The 19,222-nt window shown below is 36.8% G+C and overlaps 1 protein-coding gene and 1 pseudogene across 1 annotated transcript in view; one reads left to right on the top strand and one right to left on the bottom strand.

Moving 5' to 3' along the window:
- The window catches only part of TBC1D1 (TBC1 domain family member 1), a 252,928-nt gene that overhangs the window by 79,287 nt on the left and 154,419 nt on the right, over positions 1-19,222 (top strand). The window lies entirely within an intron of this gene.
- On the bottom strand, positions 2,409-3,190 carry LOC141518016 (acidic leucine-rich nuclear phosphoprotein 32 family member E-like; annotated as a pseudogene).

The raw sequence follows: 19,222 nt of genomic DNA, 5'->3' as shown, positions 1-19,222 counted from the left end.
TGGTGACGCTCTCTTCTGAGGAAGACTCTTTAAGGTCGTCTCCCATGGTCACATTCTACTTTTTGAGTTCTTTGGAAGCTGATCCTTGCTCATCTATTCCCTCTCTCCTTGCATTTTTTAGAGGCGAGGGGGCAGTTGGGATAGTGCTAATCTTTGTCAGGAAGATTCGGGTTCAAATCTTCCTTACTCGCTGTTTCATGTTGAACAGTCATTTAGTTTCTTTTTTTTCTTTTCTTTTTTTAATTTAACACTGTCATGGCTTTATTCAAAACACAGTTGCACAAAAGTAATAACTTCAAAGTTTTTTAGGAGAGCAATTCTTAGAGGACTTAACACACTGTATACATACTGCCTTACAAAGAGCATTTTAAAAATAGGACAAAAACCTCTACAAAAATATAAAACCCCTCCCCTACATATTTGCATGAAAATACCACCCACCAAGCAAAACAAGTTTTAGAAGTTATTCTGAGGCTGTAGGTATTACCTTTTAAAATAAAACAACTGTTCTAATTCCGATTGCACAATAAGATGATCATCAATTTTTTTAAAAAATGTAGATTAAATTTTAAAACAAGTATTTTGAAAGCCAGAAGTAATATATGGAACTTAAGAATGCAAAGTGCCTGAAATATTGCATTTTAGCTGTTAAAAATGAGTAAATTGTTAGTCAAGCATCCCATCACTCCACCAACCCTGTCTAAGAATTTGATTTCATTTAACCAGTCAAGCTTTTTGTTAATTGGGTTTCTCTACTAATATTATTACTTTGTAATTATATTCCTAATGGGAAGCCCAGAGTTGCTAGTAACATTCTTTGAGCCCCACTGGAAAAAGACATTTTTGTTCTGTCTTAATTTAAATGTGGCCCAAAAGAGAAAAAGAAAAGTATGAGTTCACTTCAAAGAGACATGGTCACTATTTGTTGATGCTGATTTTCTTTTAAAGTTACAAATATTCAAAACTTATGAGAAAAAGGTTTTTGAGATAGTCAAGAATAACAAAAAGCAATTGTCTGGAAAACTGAGGCTCCATGATAAAAAACAGGGAATATATTTCTCTTTTTTTTAAATTTAGAATTCATATAAAATATGAACATTTAATAGGAAAATCACACACAAGTGCACACATACAATTGCAAAGTTTCCCCAAATCCTTTTCTTCATGGATATCAATTTTAAAACGAATCTAGTTTCAAATACTTTTGCCAAATGGCAAATACATGCTATTCAAATGTCTTAAAGCTGGTTATGCTTCATAATGATGAGAAGAATAATTTAAGGCTCTATTCAGGAAAATAAAATATGCTTTGCAGCTCTCGTCTGCAGCATCCAAATCTTGATTCAGGAATCAAATGTTCAATGTTAAGTCTATCCATGCCTCATTAAACATTCACAGACAATTATCTGACATCTAGGAGACTCTGATAGTGGTTCAGGATTCCCCTCTGACTTCACTCTGATGTAATTAATTCACAATATCAACCAGGAAAGATTCAGGCTAAGCATAATTATGTCTGTTTTGAGTCAATTTTAGTCAATCCTTTCATTCAAGGGTACCCTGTGAGAAATCCAAGCAAGGCAAGAAAAGGTGGTTGAAGGAAGGGCCTAAAGTTTTTGCTAGATTTCCTCGAATGGAAAACAGTCTGTTTTCCAGACTGGAAAGGATAGAAATCAGAAAGAGAAAAAGGAAACTGATAAAAGGAAGAGCAAAATGTTTACTGAAGAACCCTTGTCATGCCGTAACTTATAGCCAAAACAAGAAAGGGTTAACACATATGCTCAGAATTTGGAATACATGAAATTTTCTTTTAACACAAAGACCTAAACAGCTGTTTGATTTGAGACAGGTTTCAGGAGCCTCTCCAACAATAAACTATAAAAATGCTATTTCTCATCAGAACCCTCATCATTCTGTTTCTGCTTTAATTATGTAACCTTAAAAAAACATTAGCATCAAAAAAAATCACTATCTTCTAACTAGACCTCTGGCCAGCTCCAAAGAATATAACCAAGTTTTTCATCTCAAAGAGAGACTGTTGACTTCTCATATTACAAACAACTTTGATTTCAATTAACTTATAAATAACTTTTAAACCTTATGAATGAAATGCACCATACTACACCTGTGGAAAACCTGCTGTATTGAAACTGTGAACTAATTAGGACCAAAACATTGAGCTTGAATAAGAAAATTAAGATTCCAAATGAATTTCTAAGGAGTTTGATAAAGGGGTCAATCATATAGGACTGATTTTTTTCCCTATGTACTGTATGTGATCACTAATAGGCTAACAAATCTTATTTGGAATGATAAAAAGCCAAAAATAGTAAAACCACACCTTTCCTATAAAAAGTTACATGCTATCTTTTGTAGGGACAGCATGGTACATAAACAAACAGATCAACAAGATTGCTCTATTGCAAATTCTAGAATATTGGAGCCTGGTCCATTTAATCATCTTCTTCTCCTTCATCTTTAATATCTCATTTCCTCTTTTCTCCTTGAACATTTTCTTCTTCTTCCTCTTCTTCTCCTTCTTCAACATAGTCATCATCATCATCATCATCATCATCATCCTGAATTTCTTCCTTCATTAGGTATGAGAGATCCACCTCCTCTTCTCTCTCTAAAGCTAAACCTGCTTCATCTTCATCCTCCTCCTCATATCCTCCAGGTGGACCTGCTTCATCCTCTTCTTCATCTTCATCTTCTTCCTCCTCTTCAGAATCTGGTACTTCATTATCTTCACGATCAAATCCATCTAGTTAGGTGATTTGTTGAAGCAGTTCAAAAATACCTTCTCTGTAATCTTTCAGGTTTGTGATCTTGCAGTTAAACAAGTCAAGACTTTTCAAGCTTTTAAGATTTTGCAGAACTTCCACTGTGCTGAGATCTTTGATTTTGTTGCCACTCAGATTGAGGTAGGTGAGATTTGGACATTTTTCCGCCAGGACCTCCAGGCCCCCAGAAATAATATTATCACGAAGTTCCAACTTTCAAAGTTTACTCAAGCTGGGGAGCTGAGCCAGTGAGGTGAGAGCCACATTAACCATGCAAACTCTTTGAAAGTATCATTGAGGCCTTCAATTTCCCCATTGACAGATGGACAGTTATCAACGACGAACTCTGCCACCTCCTCTGGGGCTCTGTTCCGTAACTCCAGGCTAATCTTCTGCTTCAGATCCATGTCCTCCTCCTCCACTACTCGCTCTCCTGCCTGCCCCTGCCCCTTTCCTCCTTCCCTTCCCCAGAAAGGTTAGGGAATGAATGGAGAGAGAGGATGGGAAGAGGACACCCACCGCCGCCAGAGAGGCATGGGGGAATGAGGGCAGCAAATGGAGCCGGAGGAGTTGGGACTCAAACTCGGATGCCCCCACCGCCCTCTCCGCACACTCTCATACACATGCGCACACACACGCAGTTCCTTCCCCCAGTCATTTAGTTTCCATGGAGCCTTGGTTTCCTCATCTGTAAAATGAGAGGTGTGGATTAGATGCCTGCTGAGGTCCCTTCCAGCTCTCAAGTGGTGGTCTTGTGCCTTTCTCCTGAATTCTGTGATTTCATGACTTGGAACTGAGTCACATTTTTTACTTGCTAAAGACTCTTAAGAGGCTCTTGGGTTTTTGTTGGCTTCAGAGTCAAGAAGTTGAGAGTTCAAGGCTTGCCTTTGACACCTGCCAACTGGCCAGGTGACCCTCAGGGCCCTTAAGAGAGAGTGACCATCTGTAGCTGGAGAAGGAAGGTCCTCACCAGAAAGCTTCTTAATAACTTGAAACATGCCTTTGGCCAAAGTGGAGTTTGGGGTTTATGCTCGTGTTTCAGTCTTTCATGTCACTCTTTCCTGTTAGTTATAATTGGAAATTATATTAGAGTTATTTTTGGAGCAGGAATTCTTAAACTTTTTGTCACCTGACTGACCCCTTTGACAGCGTGGAGAAGCTCTTCTTGAGAAGAATTATTTTAAATGCATAAAATAAAGCAATTAGGTTCACAGGTAAAACCAAATATATTGAAATAGAATTTTCAGAATGTTAAAAAAAACTCAACAGGTTTATGAACCCCCCCCCCCCCAGAGTAAGAACCCCTGTGTCAGGGCATCCAGAGGTTCTACAAATTGCACAAGAACTTAGCTTACTGAGAAGTGCAGAAATTAAGTTTAGGCATAATGATAATTATATGGGAAAGTTATGGTTTTGGGGCCTGCATCATTTATTACTCAGAGGTGAGGTGCAGGATGCCTGGCTAAGCAGGGAAGATGGAAACATCTGGTATGGGATCTCAGGTGGGTGGATATATATATATATATATATATATATATATATATACATATATATATATATACATATATATATATGGGTAGCTATGTTGAAGCTTACAAGTTATTCTGGTTGACTAAGCTAATGAAAGTAAGCCAGTTATGGGAGGATTAGGCTTCTTATTTTTGACCCCAGAGGCAGAACTAGGAACAATGCCTGCAAGTTGTAAAGAAGCAAATTTAAACTGATGTCTAGAAAAGTAGACCATCTCTAAGTGGAATAGGCTGCCTTGCCTGAAGGAATTCCCTCTTCCTGGAGGCCTTAAAGTGGAGCTAGCTGGCCCACCTGTTGGGTATGTAGGAGGGAAGATTCTTTTTCCTGTGTGGGTTGTACTAGATGACAACTGAGGACCTTCCAGCTCTCAACTTCTGCAATTTTGAGACACATTTAAAAGTGAAAAAGAACCTTTGGATGTCATCTATTAATTTTTTTTCTTTCAAACAAAGGAGGAAATGGAGACCCACAAAGGTGAAGTAATTTTTCTTGTGGCTTCTAAAAATTTAATTGCTTTTTTTTGGAGGAAAATCTGATGGAAATCTCGGATATGAGATAGAACTTTAGATTTGTTTTATTTGTACTTCTCTTATTCTTAGGGATTTAGAACTTTTTTTTTTTACCTTATTGCTAACTTGGATTTTTTTTTTACTTGAGGTAAGAATAGAAACTGTAAATGCTATATAAACTGAAATTCCTTGAAGTTTCAAAATTGAAGAACCAAATTTAAATGATTGTATTAAATTATATTAAATCAGAATTATCTAGGAACCTGTGAATTTGGAACCAGAGAAACAAGGTCCTCTTTAGAGCCATCCTGAGAAGAAAGGATATCTAGGAACCAGAAGTCTTCATGAGTCATCTAGCACTCAAATTGTGCAGAATGGGTCATAAGGATGCAAGGAGACTTGATGCTAATACATATTAGTGATAATGATTATATTGCTTTCCATGATTTGTGTTTGTCAGAGATCAAAACAGAGGGGAAAATCTCCTTTAGCTCTCCCTGCTTCCAGGCATGTGCCTTATCTGACAGCCAGTGATATAGCCATAGGGTGTTAAAGGTAAGACTCGGGATTAACCAGGTGAGAAAATTTCCTTTTCAGAAATGAAATAGCACAATAGGGAAATAGAGTCAGGAGAATCCTTCCTTAGGTCAGGCTACAATTGTCCCCAAAACTTCTCCCAAGCAGGGATACCCACCTTTAGTAGTTCCTGGACTATAACACAGGTCATTTTCTGCAATTGGTTTCATGGCAATTCAGATAATTATCCCTTTAATCAAAGCTCAAAATAATTGTAAATTAGCAGTCTCAAGAATTTTTTACCTTTAAATAGCAAAAATTTCCACTAACCACAACTAAGGGCTTGGATGTCTTTCTTGATGTTTCCTTAACAGTTAATACTTTGTTTATCCTTTACTTTTGAATTAAAGCTACTCATATTCTGGTGCTTCAGTACAGCAAATATTCCTGTTCTGCTTTGGGAGAAAACACATGGAAGGTTTCAGCTATTCTCAGATAGAAAGTTTCCATAGTCCTTAGGGCAAAGCAGATAGGTCTCTTCTTTAATGTCATTTCCACTGATAAAATCATTTGACTTGAACAAGGAACTTTCCTGTCTGGGTTTTCAATAGTTGAGATTGCTTCTCAGGATGATGGTTATTCCCAAAGCTCTTGAGTTCAGGGTCTTGGGGGGCGATGATGGTCCAGGTGGTGCTGGTGGTGGTTGGCTTTCCTGGCCGCCAGTCCCCGCTCAAGACACGGCTGCTTCAGTTGGTCTGCCTCACCTGTCCTATGAGTGGCAGTGCTTGGAAGCTGGAGGGGATGGCTGGCCCCTGTTCCCTGGAGTCGATTACCAGACTGATGACCATGGTCTGTGCCCATTCCAGGGGTTCAGAACTATGGTCACTGGCCCAGTGGAGAAGGGGGAAGGACAGCTGTCATAGAACTTGTCACTCCAAGTCATCATTGTCCACCATCTAGGGGGGCTTGGTGGCTAAGGCCTTAGGTAACTTGTTGCATAGCCCATCCTAGCCATGCAGGTCCCTGGACTCCTTTGAACCGCCTTGTTGGAGAGGTCTCCTTTGTCTCTGACTCTGATCTGGCTTGACCCTTTGGCTCATATAACTGCCCTTGGGTTACTTGGGAGAGCAGCAGGTGCCCTCCTTGAGGCTGCCCTTCCTGCTCCCCTAGTCCCCCACCTTGCCTCCAGGGGTGAGCTTCTGCCTTTCCTCTGAGGGACACCTCCCAGTAGCCTGCTTCACCTTGTACTTCTGGGAAAACTGGCTAGGGTGGCAAGGGCAATTCCTTGCTTACCCTGCTTGTGTTATTCAAGTGGCTCAGTATATGTCCGGGCCTTCAGTCCATCCTCACTCTCTTCCTTTTCTTTTGACTAGTTTTCCTCCAGCCTCCCTCTCCTTAAGTGCTTGGCAGGGTAACTCCAGCATGTAGTACCACCCTTTAAGGTTTACAAAAGGGTTTCTTTGTAATAGCCCTGGGGGGGGGGTAGGACTTGGAGGAAGGCATGTGGTCGGAAGTGAAAGTATTATGAACCCCATTGCAATTTATGAAATAGGCTCAAATATTGTTCTCACTTGACTGTGCTCACATAGCTAGTTAAGGCTAGAGCTGGGATTGGAACCCAAGTCTCTCTTCTCTAGGTCTGGTGTTCTTTCCATTATACCATGATAATTAAGTTTCCATAATATTCATATATTTGTATACAGAATACATAAATAAGAATGAGGCCTGGGTCAATGAAGTCACCTTGAAGTAGAATTTTAGGATTTTTGCCAAAGGAGGTGAGCTAAGTATCTTTCTGCTCATAGAGCAAAGGAATGTGGAAAGAGCAGGTCTTTTATTTTTGTGTTGTAATTCTTTGGGGGTTTATTAGGAACATATGTGCTCATTAGTCTTATGTTTTAGTTGCCTTGGTATCATGCCTCTGGTAAGATAGTGTTTAAGCAAGGACCAATTCCCCTAGGATGAATTGTCTCTTTTGTCAATAGCTTGACCTTACACCTGGACCAAGTAACTTTTATTGATGTTTTATTTTATTTTGACCTTATTTTTTAATCTTTGAAAAAAAAATTAAACCTATTTCTTTATGACTTGAAAGGAATCCAGAAATAACCACCTCAGTATTTGATGTTTGATTTTAATGTATAAATTCAGAGGAGCAAAGGAGGTGGGGGGTGGGGGGAATGACATCAAAAACATTGTAAGAAGCAAATTTCATTGTTACTAACTCTTTTTAGTTTAATCTAGGACCCACCCACACTTCTTGCCCAGATGATTAAGGCCCCTGGATCTGAAGCTCAAGGACCTGATTTCATATAAAATTGATAAGTGGCAGGTGTTAGCCTAATGGGAAACTAAAAGTGAATGTCTGTCCCTCTGTCTCTCTCTTTGTCTGAATCTCTATTGTACTCATCACTTGCCACATTTGATTTTAATGACTTTTCCTCTCTCTTTCAGAGGCTGGGGGTCCTTTGGCTATGCATTACATATATGAACAGACTGTGTATATGTTAGTTAATTTTGCTGGACTCTTCCCACACCCCTCTTTTTTCTTCCCTGTTCCAAGGATGGTTTGCTGGAAGTGTGTGTGGGAGAGGTGGGGGGAGAGAATTTGACCTCCAAGATAAGTAAGGAAGTAATAAAAGTATACCTAGTTGTTCTTAATGAATTCAGGCCTTGACCCAGATGAAGTATATTCTGATCATATAGCGAGGAGATATGATCATGGAGCCACTGTCAGTGATATCTGAAAGATGATGGAAACTCAAGGAGAGATACAAGAGAGGGGAAACGTTACCTTAATTTTCAAAAAGAGGAAGAGAATAGAATCAGTTTACCATGTGAATTTGACTTCAATTTTTTGAGAAAATTCTAGAACAGATGATTAAGAGTTGAGAGACAAACCTGTAGAAAGAGAAGCAGCGATTGCAAAACACCCAACATGTCTTTATTAAGAATAGGTCATGCCAAACTGATCTCATTTCCTTTTTTTGACAGGATAATTACACTAGTAGTTGGGGAATTTTGAGAATGAAGCATTTCCTATTCTTGTGGAGGAGATAGAGAGATGTGGATTAAAGCAAAATACAGTCAGATTCAGAACTGATTGGATTGCTGGACACAAAAGAGTTATTAATGGTTCAATGGTCTATATAGGAGGAAAGCTCCAGGGGAGCATCCCAGAGATCTGTGATTGAGTGTGGTGTTTAGCAGTTTTATCAGTGACTCAGATAGTCTGTCATGTGCTCTTCCCTAGATGATAGGTCTGTCAGATTTGTAGATGGCAAAAAGCCGAGGAGATAGCCAGCATGGTGAATGACAGAAGCAGAACTCCAACTCCAGGATTCCAACGGGGTCCCTGGCAGCAACAGATTGACTTTAAAAAAAAAAAAACTATATCATCTGTGTTGATTTGTATCTTTATTTTATTAGACATTTTCCTATTACATTTTAATCTGGGCTGGTACTGGGGAGTTTTACAGTGTTTGTGTGATGCCTCTGGGTTATAGTGCTGGGAGGAATCTTATAAGAGGAAATTCAGTAAGGATAAATATGAAGTCTTTCTCTTGGATCCAGGAAAAAAAAATCAACCCTACAAGTATAAGGCATGGATAGATAGCAGTTCTGAAAACCACTTAGACCCATACTGCAAGTCAGTGTAATTATGGACTAGTCGCAGTCTTAGTTTACTTGGCATCAGTTGACATTTTGTAATGAATTATAGAATCAAACTTTATATAAAGGGTTGCTCAGATTAGATGGGTGAATCTTTCTATCACTGAGGGATCATTGACCTCTTGGACTTTTGTGCCTCAGTTTCCCTCAATCACAGACTTAGCACAACAGCAATGATCTGAATCTAATAAGATGAAGTTCTATAAGGATAAATGTGAAGTCTAACTTGGGTATAGAAAAAAATCAACTTTACAAGTATAAGGCATAGATAGAAGTTCAGAAAAAGACAGGAAATCTAGTCTAAGGCCCGCAAGTATGATGTGGCCTCCAGAAAAGGCTAATGTGTTAGAATGCTGTATTTGAGCCAGCTTCCAGGAACAGGGAGACGAGAGTTTCTCTGTATTCTGCCTTTGTCAGCCCTCCTCATCTGGAGTATCTTGTGTTTCCTCTGTTCAGAAGGACATAGATAAGGGGCAAAGGGTCCAGCTGCCAGGATGTTGAGTCTGGAGGTTACATGATAGAGGAGGACTGGTTGGAAGCCCTGGGCTTGTCCAGCCTGGAGAAGGAAGATTTAGAGGAAACTCGGTAGCTCCGTTCAAGGATCTGAGGGACTGTCTGTGTTCGTTTGGTTTTGTTTGACTCCAGATCCAGGAGTACCTGCATAGAGGCTCCCCTTAGAGCTCTTCCAGGAGGGGAAAGAGGAGCTCAGAGAGGCAGCCAGGTCCTTGGCCTTGGGGCCTGCAAAGGGAGGCTGGATGACCAGTTCTCAGGTATGTTGTTTAGGTAAGCTCTTTTTGTGTAGGAAGTTGCATTAGATAGGGGCCCCTCTCCAGTTTGAAATTCTGAGATTCTGGAAGGAATATATTTAGTAATAAGAGTAGTTTACAAACAAAAGATATAAAAATTTAGAAAAACAATTATAAACCATGTTTCTTTTCTTTTTTTAAAATTTTCAGGTACTTAGAAATATTTCAGTTCATAATAAATGCTTACTAAATTTTTAAAAATTGAATTATGCTAGATAATTTTCAAAGTACCTCTCTGAATGTTTTTTTCAAGTCATCTATCTATTTTTATAGTTTGTGGTAGTAATCTTTTCTCATTTTAGGTGACAGGATGTAGAAAGAACATGGGGACAGTGTGTCCCATTTCAGTCAAAAGTGAATTATAATTTGATTCTATTTCTGATATTTTTTTCAGTAACCTATAAACATTGGGTTCAAACCCTGTGGTGATTTAAAGAAAAAAAATTTAACTAGAAAAATAAACATTTGGAGTTAGTTTGAACTTTTTGGAATTGCTACTTTGGTTTAGAAAAGAGCATTTGGTATATAAAACTTGAGAGATATCTCTAGGGTCTTAGACTTAATTGCATTAATGGACTCTTCTATGAGGACATGGTTTAAATGTTAGTTGGTTTGAAAATCAATTCTAAAATTTTGGGGATTACTTAGACATTTGATGATTTCAAATAATTAACTAAATCAGTAAACATTAATTTCATATGCTAGGCCCTGTGCTAAGTGCTGGAAGTCTTATATTCAGTGGGTTTTATTGAGACTGATAGATGGTATCTTCCTTTATATTGTATGATGATATTTTTAAAATTAATGTTGTTTTAGATCCCCTCCCCATCTGACTTTGATGTAGTTAAGATTTTTTGTTTATTTTTATTTTGGTTAGACTTTGTTGTTTCATTTGTGTAGAGAGCTCCCAATGAGGAAATTCATTTTACCAAAAAAGATCAGTAATTGTTCTAAATATACAGTCTTAGAGAGTTCTCTAGGGGTCTAAGGTTACACAGCTGATATGGTTTAGAGGAGGGACTACTCTATGGTCTGTCATTTTGAAATGTGATTCCGGCATATGTCCAAAAGACAGGAAATTGTGACTTTAATAGCCTTGCTATCATATTAATTCGTTGTGATTCTTTAGCTATCTGTCCCATGATCAACTATTACTCTTTTTTGAATTTACTTTTATTGATAAGTCCATTTTTCCCTGCCTCCCACCTCCCCCATTAAAAAAAAAAAGTAAAAGAAAGCCCTTGTAATACATGTGGGGTCAGACAAAAATATATTCTCACACTGACCATTTCTCAGAAATATATGCCTCAATTTGCATCCTGAGTCTGTCCCATTTGTCAGAAGGTGGATAGCATGTTTCATTATAAGTCTTCTATAAATATGGTTGGTCATTGTGTTCATCAGTTCTTAAGTCTTTCAAAGTTGTTTGCCTTTCCTGTTTTGTTATTGCATAAATTGTTCTGGTTTTGTTCACTTCACTCTGCATCAGTTCAAACAAGTCTTCCCAGCTTCCTCTAAAACTTTCCTCTTTATTTTTTTTTTAGCAAAATAATATTCCACTAAATTCATAACATTAATTTGTTAAGCCATTCCCCAGTTAATGGGCATCTTTGTAGTTTCTAGTTCTTTGCCTCCAGATAGACACACAAAACTGCTAGTTGTCATATTCCTGGATCAAAGTAATATCAAATATTACTGATATTACAGTTTAATAACTTTCTGGAAAACAATTTGGAGCTAAAGTGCCCCCAAATGATTAATCTACATACTCAGTGCTCTTTCTGAAAAACAATTTTAGCATTCCTGATGCTTTATGTGTCCAGTGTGATTAAATGTCTATTGCATTTACTTTTCTGATGTCCTCAGATTTATTTAGAGAGGTAGTATTTTGAAGTCAGATGCATTGAATATTTTCCATGATGAAAAATATGCATTGAATATTTTCCACGATGAAAAATATTCATTCCTTTGACTTCACCTGTGAAATTTTGTGTACTACCTTCACATCTAGTTAAATACTAGGAAAACATCTTAGAACTTTTTATGTTCTGTTTGGAATAAGTACCTTAGGAAAAAATAGAGCTTGTCTTATCTCTCTTTCCTTAGTACACATGGTTCATATACATGTGTATATGTATATGTATGAAACATTTAATACATGATTGAATGAATGAATGCTTTTATGTTTCTGTCTATGTATCCTTAACCTGCTTATCACCAATAATTTGTTCAGAGCTCATAGGGGTGAACCGTCTGTATCATTTGACCTCTGCTATGCTTTCTAAAGATAGATGTTTGAATGGTGATAGATGGTAAGGGTATTTTTCTGGTCTTAAGATTTAAGAACTGCATTCCGTTATCCTTAATGCCATTTTATGAAATTAAGGTATTATGCATTATCCCAAAAGTCTTAGTTTGGTTTTAAGCTTTAATAACTTTGGAAGTATGCTTGCCTACAAACTTAGAAAAACTAAAATTTGAAAAGTCAGTCATGTAAAAATTTTAAAATATTGATAGTTTTTTAAAAATGAAAATTCAGCAGAACTACCATCTTGTGTTATACATTGCTCCAGTTGATTTTCAAACTTTGTGAAAACTTTGCTCCACTGTGGAGGAAAGGATCGCATTGGTAATCCCAACTTTAAATTTTGTCTGGTTTTGTGCCATATGTAATATTCTCTGTATGACCTCATAAGAAAAAGTCTGATGGAGCAAGAGCAGATGACCAAGCTAAGCCAAGGTAAACCCTCTACAGATGCACCAGTCTGACCTGGGAACCATGACACACTCAATTCCTACTGAAAGGATGTTCAATCTTGTTAAAATTCACTGAGAGCATCCTGTTTATCATTTTCTATAACAGAACAGCATTTCATCTCAATTACATACCACAGTTTGTTCAGTTATTCCCAACTGCTGGGCAGCCACTCAATCTCCAATTCCCCACCACCAGAAAATAGTTGCTTTAAATATTCCTACATATATAGATTTTTTCCTTCCCATATTTTATTTCTTCTGGAATATAGACCCAGCAGAGGTACTCTAGGACAAAAGGTAGGATGATTTTATAGTCCTTTGGGCATAGTTTCAAATTGTTCTACATCACCGTTGAATCATTTCACAACTTCTCCATCTTGATAAAATTCTTTCTCTCTCTCTCCCTCTCCTTTTGGTTTTTGCAAGGCAGTAGGGTTAAGTGGCTTGCCCAAGGCCACACAGCTAGGTAATTATTATTGTCTGAGGCCAGATTTGAACTCAGGTACTTCTGACTCCAGGGTGGTGCTCTATCCACTGCGCCACCTAGCAGTCCCAAATTTCCATTTTTTGATTAAATTTGTAACATTTATACTTTTGAGGTTATTTTAAAACTTAAAACTGCACTCCAACTTTTTGGAACATCCTTTTTTCCATGATTAAAAATATACTCTAATTGATCTCTTTATAGTAATGCTTTTTGGAAATGCTTATTTGGTTAGGGGATTCCAAAGCATTTTTCATTGTGATTGACCTGGTGTATTTACAGGGGAGGTCAGTCTCTAAGAAGTTCAGAGCTCTCCATGATTTTTCCATTTGTATCAGCAGTAAGTATTTTTACATTCCTTTGGAACTAGAAAAGCTACAGTGAATGTTATTTCTGTTTCACAAATGAAGAAAGATTGTAATCCAGTATGTATCATAACCTTAGTCTGAAAGATTTAAATAATGTTAAATCTTAGAAGACAGGAAATTACAGCACCGTTTCAATAAATGAATGATTCTTCAGCATCATGTGTGGAAGGGCTCCAGGTTCTAAAGGCTGTGTTAGGACACCTCTATTCTGACCGACAGCAGCGATCTGACTGCATTGGTATTGGAAAACTAACCTTTGCTTTTTTTTTTTTTTGGACAAGGTTACCAAATGGATATATTGAGAACACTCCTTGAGTATAGAACTTGCCTTAATTTTTTAAAAAGTATCTCCATCACTATCTGGCATAGAATAAGCACTTAATAATCACTTTAATTTTTCATTCATTCATCCATTCTTTTATTCATCCTTCATTAATTCATGTAATTTACCTAAATTTGAGCAACACATTTGACAGAATCTCATGCATTTTTCTATCCCTAACAGTATTACATCCTATCAGTTAGGGTTAAATCCTTTCTTTCTTCCCCTCTCTTTCCTTCCCATTCATTCATATAGTTTACCTAGATTTCACCAAAACATTGAATGGAAATCTCTTACAAATGTTTTTGTATTCCCATGGGCATTTCCAGATATATATTATTTACTTAATAAATGCTGTTTACTTTCATTAACAGTTTAGATTTTTAGCAAGAAATATTTGACATCTTCTCATGCATGTTTTTGTGACTCCAGAACTTAAAACAATGTCTGTCATAATAGCAGGCATATAATAAATGTTTGCTAAATGAATAAATGAGTGAATGCTATTTTATGAAATATTTGAATATATGAGTGAATGCTATTCTTATGAAATAGTTGGAGTGATATGGGCTAGACAGCCATTTCCTTCCTTCAAAGACTCATTTATGTATGTGTCATCAGAATTTATTCTTGAAACTATCCTGTGACTCTTGCATTGACTTTTAGACCACACAGTGGTACCTGTTCTCTTGTTGAATTCTTTAAAGTCTCGCCAAAATCTAGAGTATGTGTCAGCCTCTATCCAGTTTTCCTTCTGCCTTATAAACTCTTAAGATATTTTGGTTATTTCTTTCCATGGTTTGGAAATTCACCTCTTGGTGAATACTTGCCATACTATTCCTAGACTGTAACAAAATTCTGATTATGTTTTTAGTCAGTTCTTTATTTTGGGTTAGAATTTGGTCAGAAATAGCAATTCCCTTTAGGGTTTTGTTAACAAAAAATTATCAGTCTAATCAAGTCAGCTATTGTGCAGAAAGAGGACTGCAAAAGATATTTGAATAATCTAAAGCTCTTTACACTTTTATTTTAGTTCTCAGTATTAGAGCTTAGCAAATGGATGTGTCTCCATTGACTATAGCCCTTCATTGAGATAACCTTTAAAAATAATAACTATTATCATGCATTTTCTAACATTTTCAGAATGCATTATTTTGTACCCTCCTATGATTTCTGGTGGGTGCTTGAACAGTCTTGTGTTATTTAAATTTACTTTGTATTTGAAGACCGTCTGCTTTCAGAATTTGTTGTTCTTGGATTTATTTTTAAATTTATGTACCTTATGTCTTAGAGTTTGCAGTATAAGTTTTATTTTGTTTCTCTTGTAAGTGAAGGAGATGTAGATTCTTTTAATTGATAATTTGTTTACTTGTGAAAATGTTTTGGGCAGTTTCTTGCATTATTTCTAGCTTTATAGTATTCAAATTTTTTTTGACATGTATTATTCTGCACACCTATAATCCTTAAATCATATTTATACATTCCATTCTATCATCTATACCAATATGGTTTTGTTTTGTTGGACTCATAAGTTGTTTTTAATGTTAGTCCTTTTTACTTTCACTTCTGTGTATTTGTATGTCCAATTAGTTGTTCTCCCATTTATTTATTTGGCTCAATTTGCTACTGTGGATTCATATTTTTCAATTTTGCCAATTATTTCTTCTGTATAGACCATGCATTCTGCTTTTATCATTCTTATTTCTCTCTTGAACTATTTGGGAACTTCATGTTATGGTTGCATGCTGTCTTTGGAATCAACAGGTTCCTCTCTGCTTCAACAGAACTTGCCTTGAGTGCTATTTTTGAATTTTTTTTTACCTCATTCCATTATCAGACTCCTAGAGCACAGAATTAGGATAAGGAGGGGATAGTGAGCTCCTGAGGTCCAGTCAAAATTTTGGTCAAGCCCATAAAGATAGTCAGTATGTCTCTTTAGAGAACAATAAGAGCATTTTTAGATGGACTCTCAGCTGTATGTGTGTGCACATACCAATACTTATCATCAAATATTCTGGACCTTGGTGAATATTATTTAGAATTATCAGTAAAGAGTACACTGAGATGCTGACCCCTTGTTTAATGAAATTATTTTTAATAATGTACCAATTGGCTTCAAAACATCATTCACTTAGTATTTCAGGGATTTTTTAAACCTCATTCTCCTCTTCCAGGGTGCTTTTGAGTGGAACAGTTTGTCCTACGCCAACAGTAACCTTGCATTGAAGGAAAAGTGGCACCCGTTATCAGTGCTACTGCAAGAGAGGGGAGATGATGTTGGGTTATGGCCAAGCACATCTCTCACAGCCTATGCCTGAAAATCTTAAGAGATTGTTGAGTGGCATCCTTTCTGACCTTGGCAGTCTTTATCTTGTCTCCTTTGTCATCTAGGAGAGGTTTTTGTTTGTTTTTTGATAACAGAGTTCTCCCTTCAATATTAAAGAAATATTCATTCCCTCCTTCACATGAAAGGAGTTAATTAAATGTTTTGTGGTTTGGTTTAATAATCCATTCTCAAGGCATCATAAATTTGTAGTTCATGTGATTTTTTTTGAGTACGTGCATTCTTTCTTCATATCCTTTGATTTACAAAGAAAGAGCTCTTTGGTTGTACCAAATTCAGATATGTAGGAATTCCAAACAGTATAGAAGAGAGGGAGAAGCAGGTTGTAAAGTGTACAAGTCTTGAAGGAACAAGGTCAGTAACAGGAGACTCACATGACTTGCTGATAACATGATTTTCACTTTATTGAAAAATGTCAAAGTACAGTTGATTCAGACCAGTTTTTAAAATCTCTTCCCTCCTTTTTCTCTCTTCCCCCTCCTCCCCTTCCTCATCCTCACTTCTTCCTTTTCTCCTCCTTTCTTTTCTTTCATTACTTCCCACCACATGGAAAAATTTCCTTAGATATAAAAATCTTGCCAGTATTTTAAGTGTGAGAGGTTATTTTTCCAAGGTGCAAGATGAGTTACTCATTCAAAGCTAGTAGTTGTGACCTAAAACTGTGTCGAGTCCTTCATATTTGTAATGTTTTATTGGCCTCCAGAGGGTGCATCTCAGATAATACAAAGTACATTGTGCAGTCAATAGAATATTTACCATACTATTCCTAGAAAGTACCAAAATTCTGGTTATTTATATTTTTAGGTTTAGTTTTCTTTAGAAAATAGTTTAAAAGGCATAGATGATGCATATCTGTCAGAAACTTTTTATTCTATAAAGTTTAAAAACTGGGAAGAATTTGTTATAACTTTCATAACATATATTTGTCATTAAATTATCCCAGGACATTAGTTTTTGGAGAAAAAAAATTTGATATACTCCAAATCCTTAGGGAATTAGTGAGGTTTAAGACTGTAGTGCTTTTTTTTTCTGTTAAAGTAGCCCTCCAATATATAGATTGAGCTTTATTCATGAATTTGAAACGTTTCTGGCTATTTCCACTTCATTTTCTTTTTTTTTCTTTTTTTCTTTTTCTTTTTAGGTTTTTGCAAGGCAAACGGGGTTAAGTGGCTTGCCCAAGGCCACGCAGCTAGGTAATGATTAAGTATCTGAGACCGGATTTGAACCCAGGTACTCCAGGGCTAGTGCTTTATCCACTACGCCACCTAGCCATCCCCACTTCATTTTCTTAACCAGAAAACTTACTATACTCAGAGAAGGAGTTTTTCAATCGAAATGTACTTCTTTAGTGTTTTAGTGGAAAAATGTGAGTTCTTGTCTTATTTGCCCTTGAGTTTCTTGGAGCACCTATGTACAAGGTTTTTGGGAGCCTTCTTCTTAGTCTTTTAACTGTCTTGGGGGTACCAATATAGGACTCAGTTTCCCATCATATACATATATATACACACACACACACACACACATACATATCTCAATCATCTTTTCTGATTGTTTATTTCCTGAATGGCATCTTATTGTTGTGTCATTGTTGAGACATTGTTGGCCACATATTATTACCATACCTCTATCCCTTTCCTTAAATTTTTTTTTCTTACTGGAAAGGGGAAAAAAAAAGACACACATTATCAGTTTGGTTTGCCTCTTTACATAATAGCAGCAGAGAATCCTTCCTTGAAAGATTAAGCTGAAAGTCACATGATTTTCCTGTTTATAAAGACAGTAAAATGGATGCCTAAATAATGCAGTATTTTCCCCCCACTGTGGTTTGGCATTGTATCAACTAAGTTATTTCACAGATGGCGGAAGTATTTATTTCACTAATGTGATGTATATTATTAATGTTCCCATTCATCATATATATTACTGAATGTTCATCTTTATTTCTGCTTCATCCTTTTGAAACATTTGATTGGAATTTCATGCAGGGACTAGATTAACAGATAGAGAGATGATAGCCTCAGCAAAACATTTCCTCTTAGCCTTTTTTTTAATTTTGTTTTTGCTAGGCAGTGGTGTTAAATGACTTGTCCAAGGTCACACAACTAAGTGTCTGAGGTCACATTTGAACTCGGGTCCTCCTGATTCCAGGGCCAATGCTTTAGGCCACTGTGATGCCTAACTGCCCCTCCACTTATCCTTTTGATCGGTATTTTCCTTTAAGTGAGAAGCAAATGGTGCCTCTGAAAATTGAATTTTGCTCTTTGTAAAATGCATTGGGATTGTTTGCCAAAGAGACCCAAGGCCTTACAAGTAAGGCCTCTTATCCTGATTAAGATCTCCTCCTGCTCTAGGGAGGCAGATGACTCCTTTAAGGAAACAGAATAGAACAGTAAAATCCATTCATCCTAGGAGAAGAAAAGATAAATAGTTTTGAAAACAATAGATATATTTTTTTAGGTTTTTGTTTTTGTTTTTTGTTTTTTGGTTTTTTTGCAAGGCAAACGGGGTTAAGTGGCTTGCCCAAGGCCACACAGCTAGGTAATTATTAAGTGTCTGAGGTCTGATTTGAACCCTGGTACTCCTGACTCCAGGGCCAGTGCTTTATCCACTACGTCACCTGACTGCCCCTAGATATTTTAATGTATTTTAATTTTTCTCTTGGACTGCCTATTTGGGATTCTTAAACCTCCTTGTAAAGAAGGAAGAATCAACAGGAAGGATTTTCTGGAAAACTACCATTAATAGTAGTAGAATTCTTAGTGTTTACATAAAACAGTGGTGAGCCAGAATAATCTTTCTGAAGTAAATGTACCCAGCTGTAAGAATTACTTATTTGCCTCATAGGGCAGAAGCTCATGAATCCTGACATATATGAAACCCATGTTTCCCATGGAAAGAAGACCAGGATAAGAAAATATAGAACATTCTAAATTCCCTTTCCCCTTTTTTTCTTTACTTCTCTTTTTTTCATTCTTTTTTTCTTTTTCACTCAAGAACGAGCGTCAAAAATATTTAAAGTTGGGCATTTGAGTAATGTGTATCAGTTACATCTCTGCCTTCTCTTTCCATTTGAGGGTCTAACTAGTAATTGTAATCCAATATAAACCCATTTCCTTTTCTTACCTCCACAG

This window comes from Macrotis lagotis, chromosome 3, assembly GCF_037893015.1.
Source record: "Macrotis lagotis isolate mMagLag1 chromosome 3, bilby.v1.9.chrom.fasta, whole genome shotgun sequence".
NCBI classification, from domain to species: domain Eukaryota; kingdom Metazoa; phylum Chordata; class Mammalia; order Peramelemorphia; family Peramelidae; genus Macrotis; species Macrotis lagotis.
Note: the sequence above shows the minus strand (reverse complement) of the source record. Positions and strands in the feature narration are given on the sequence as shown.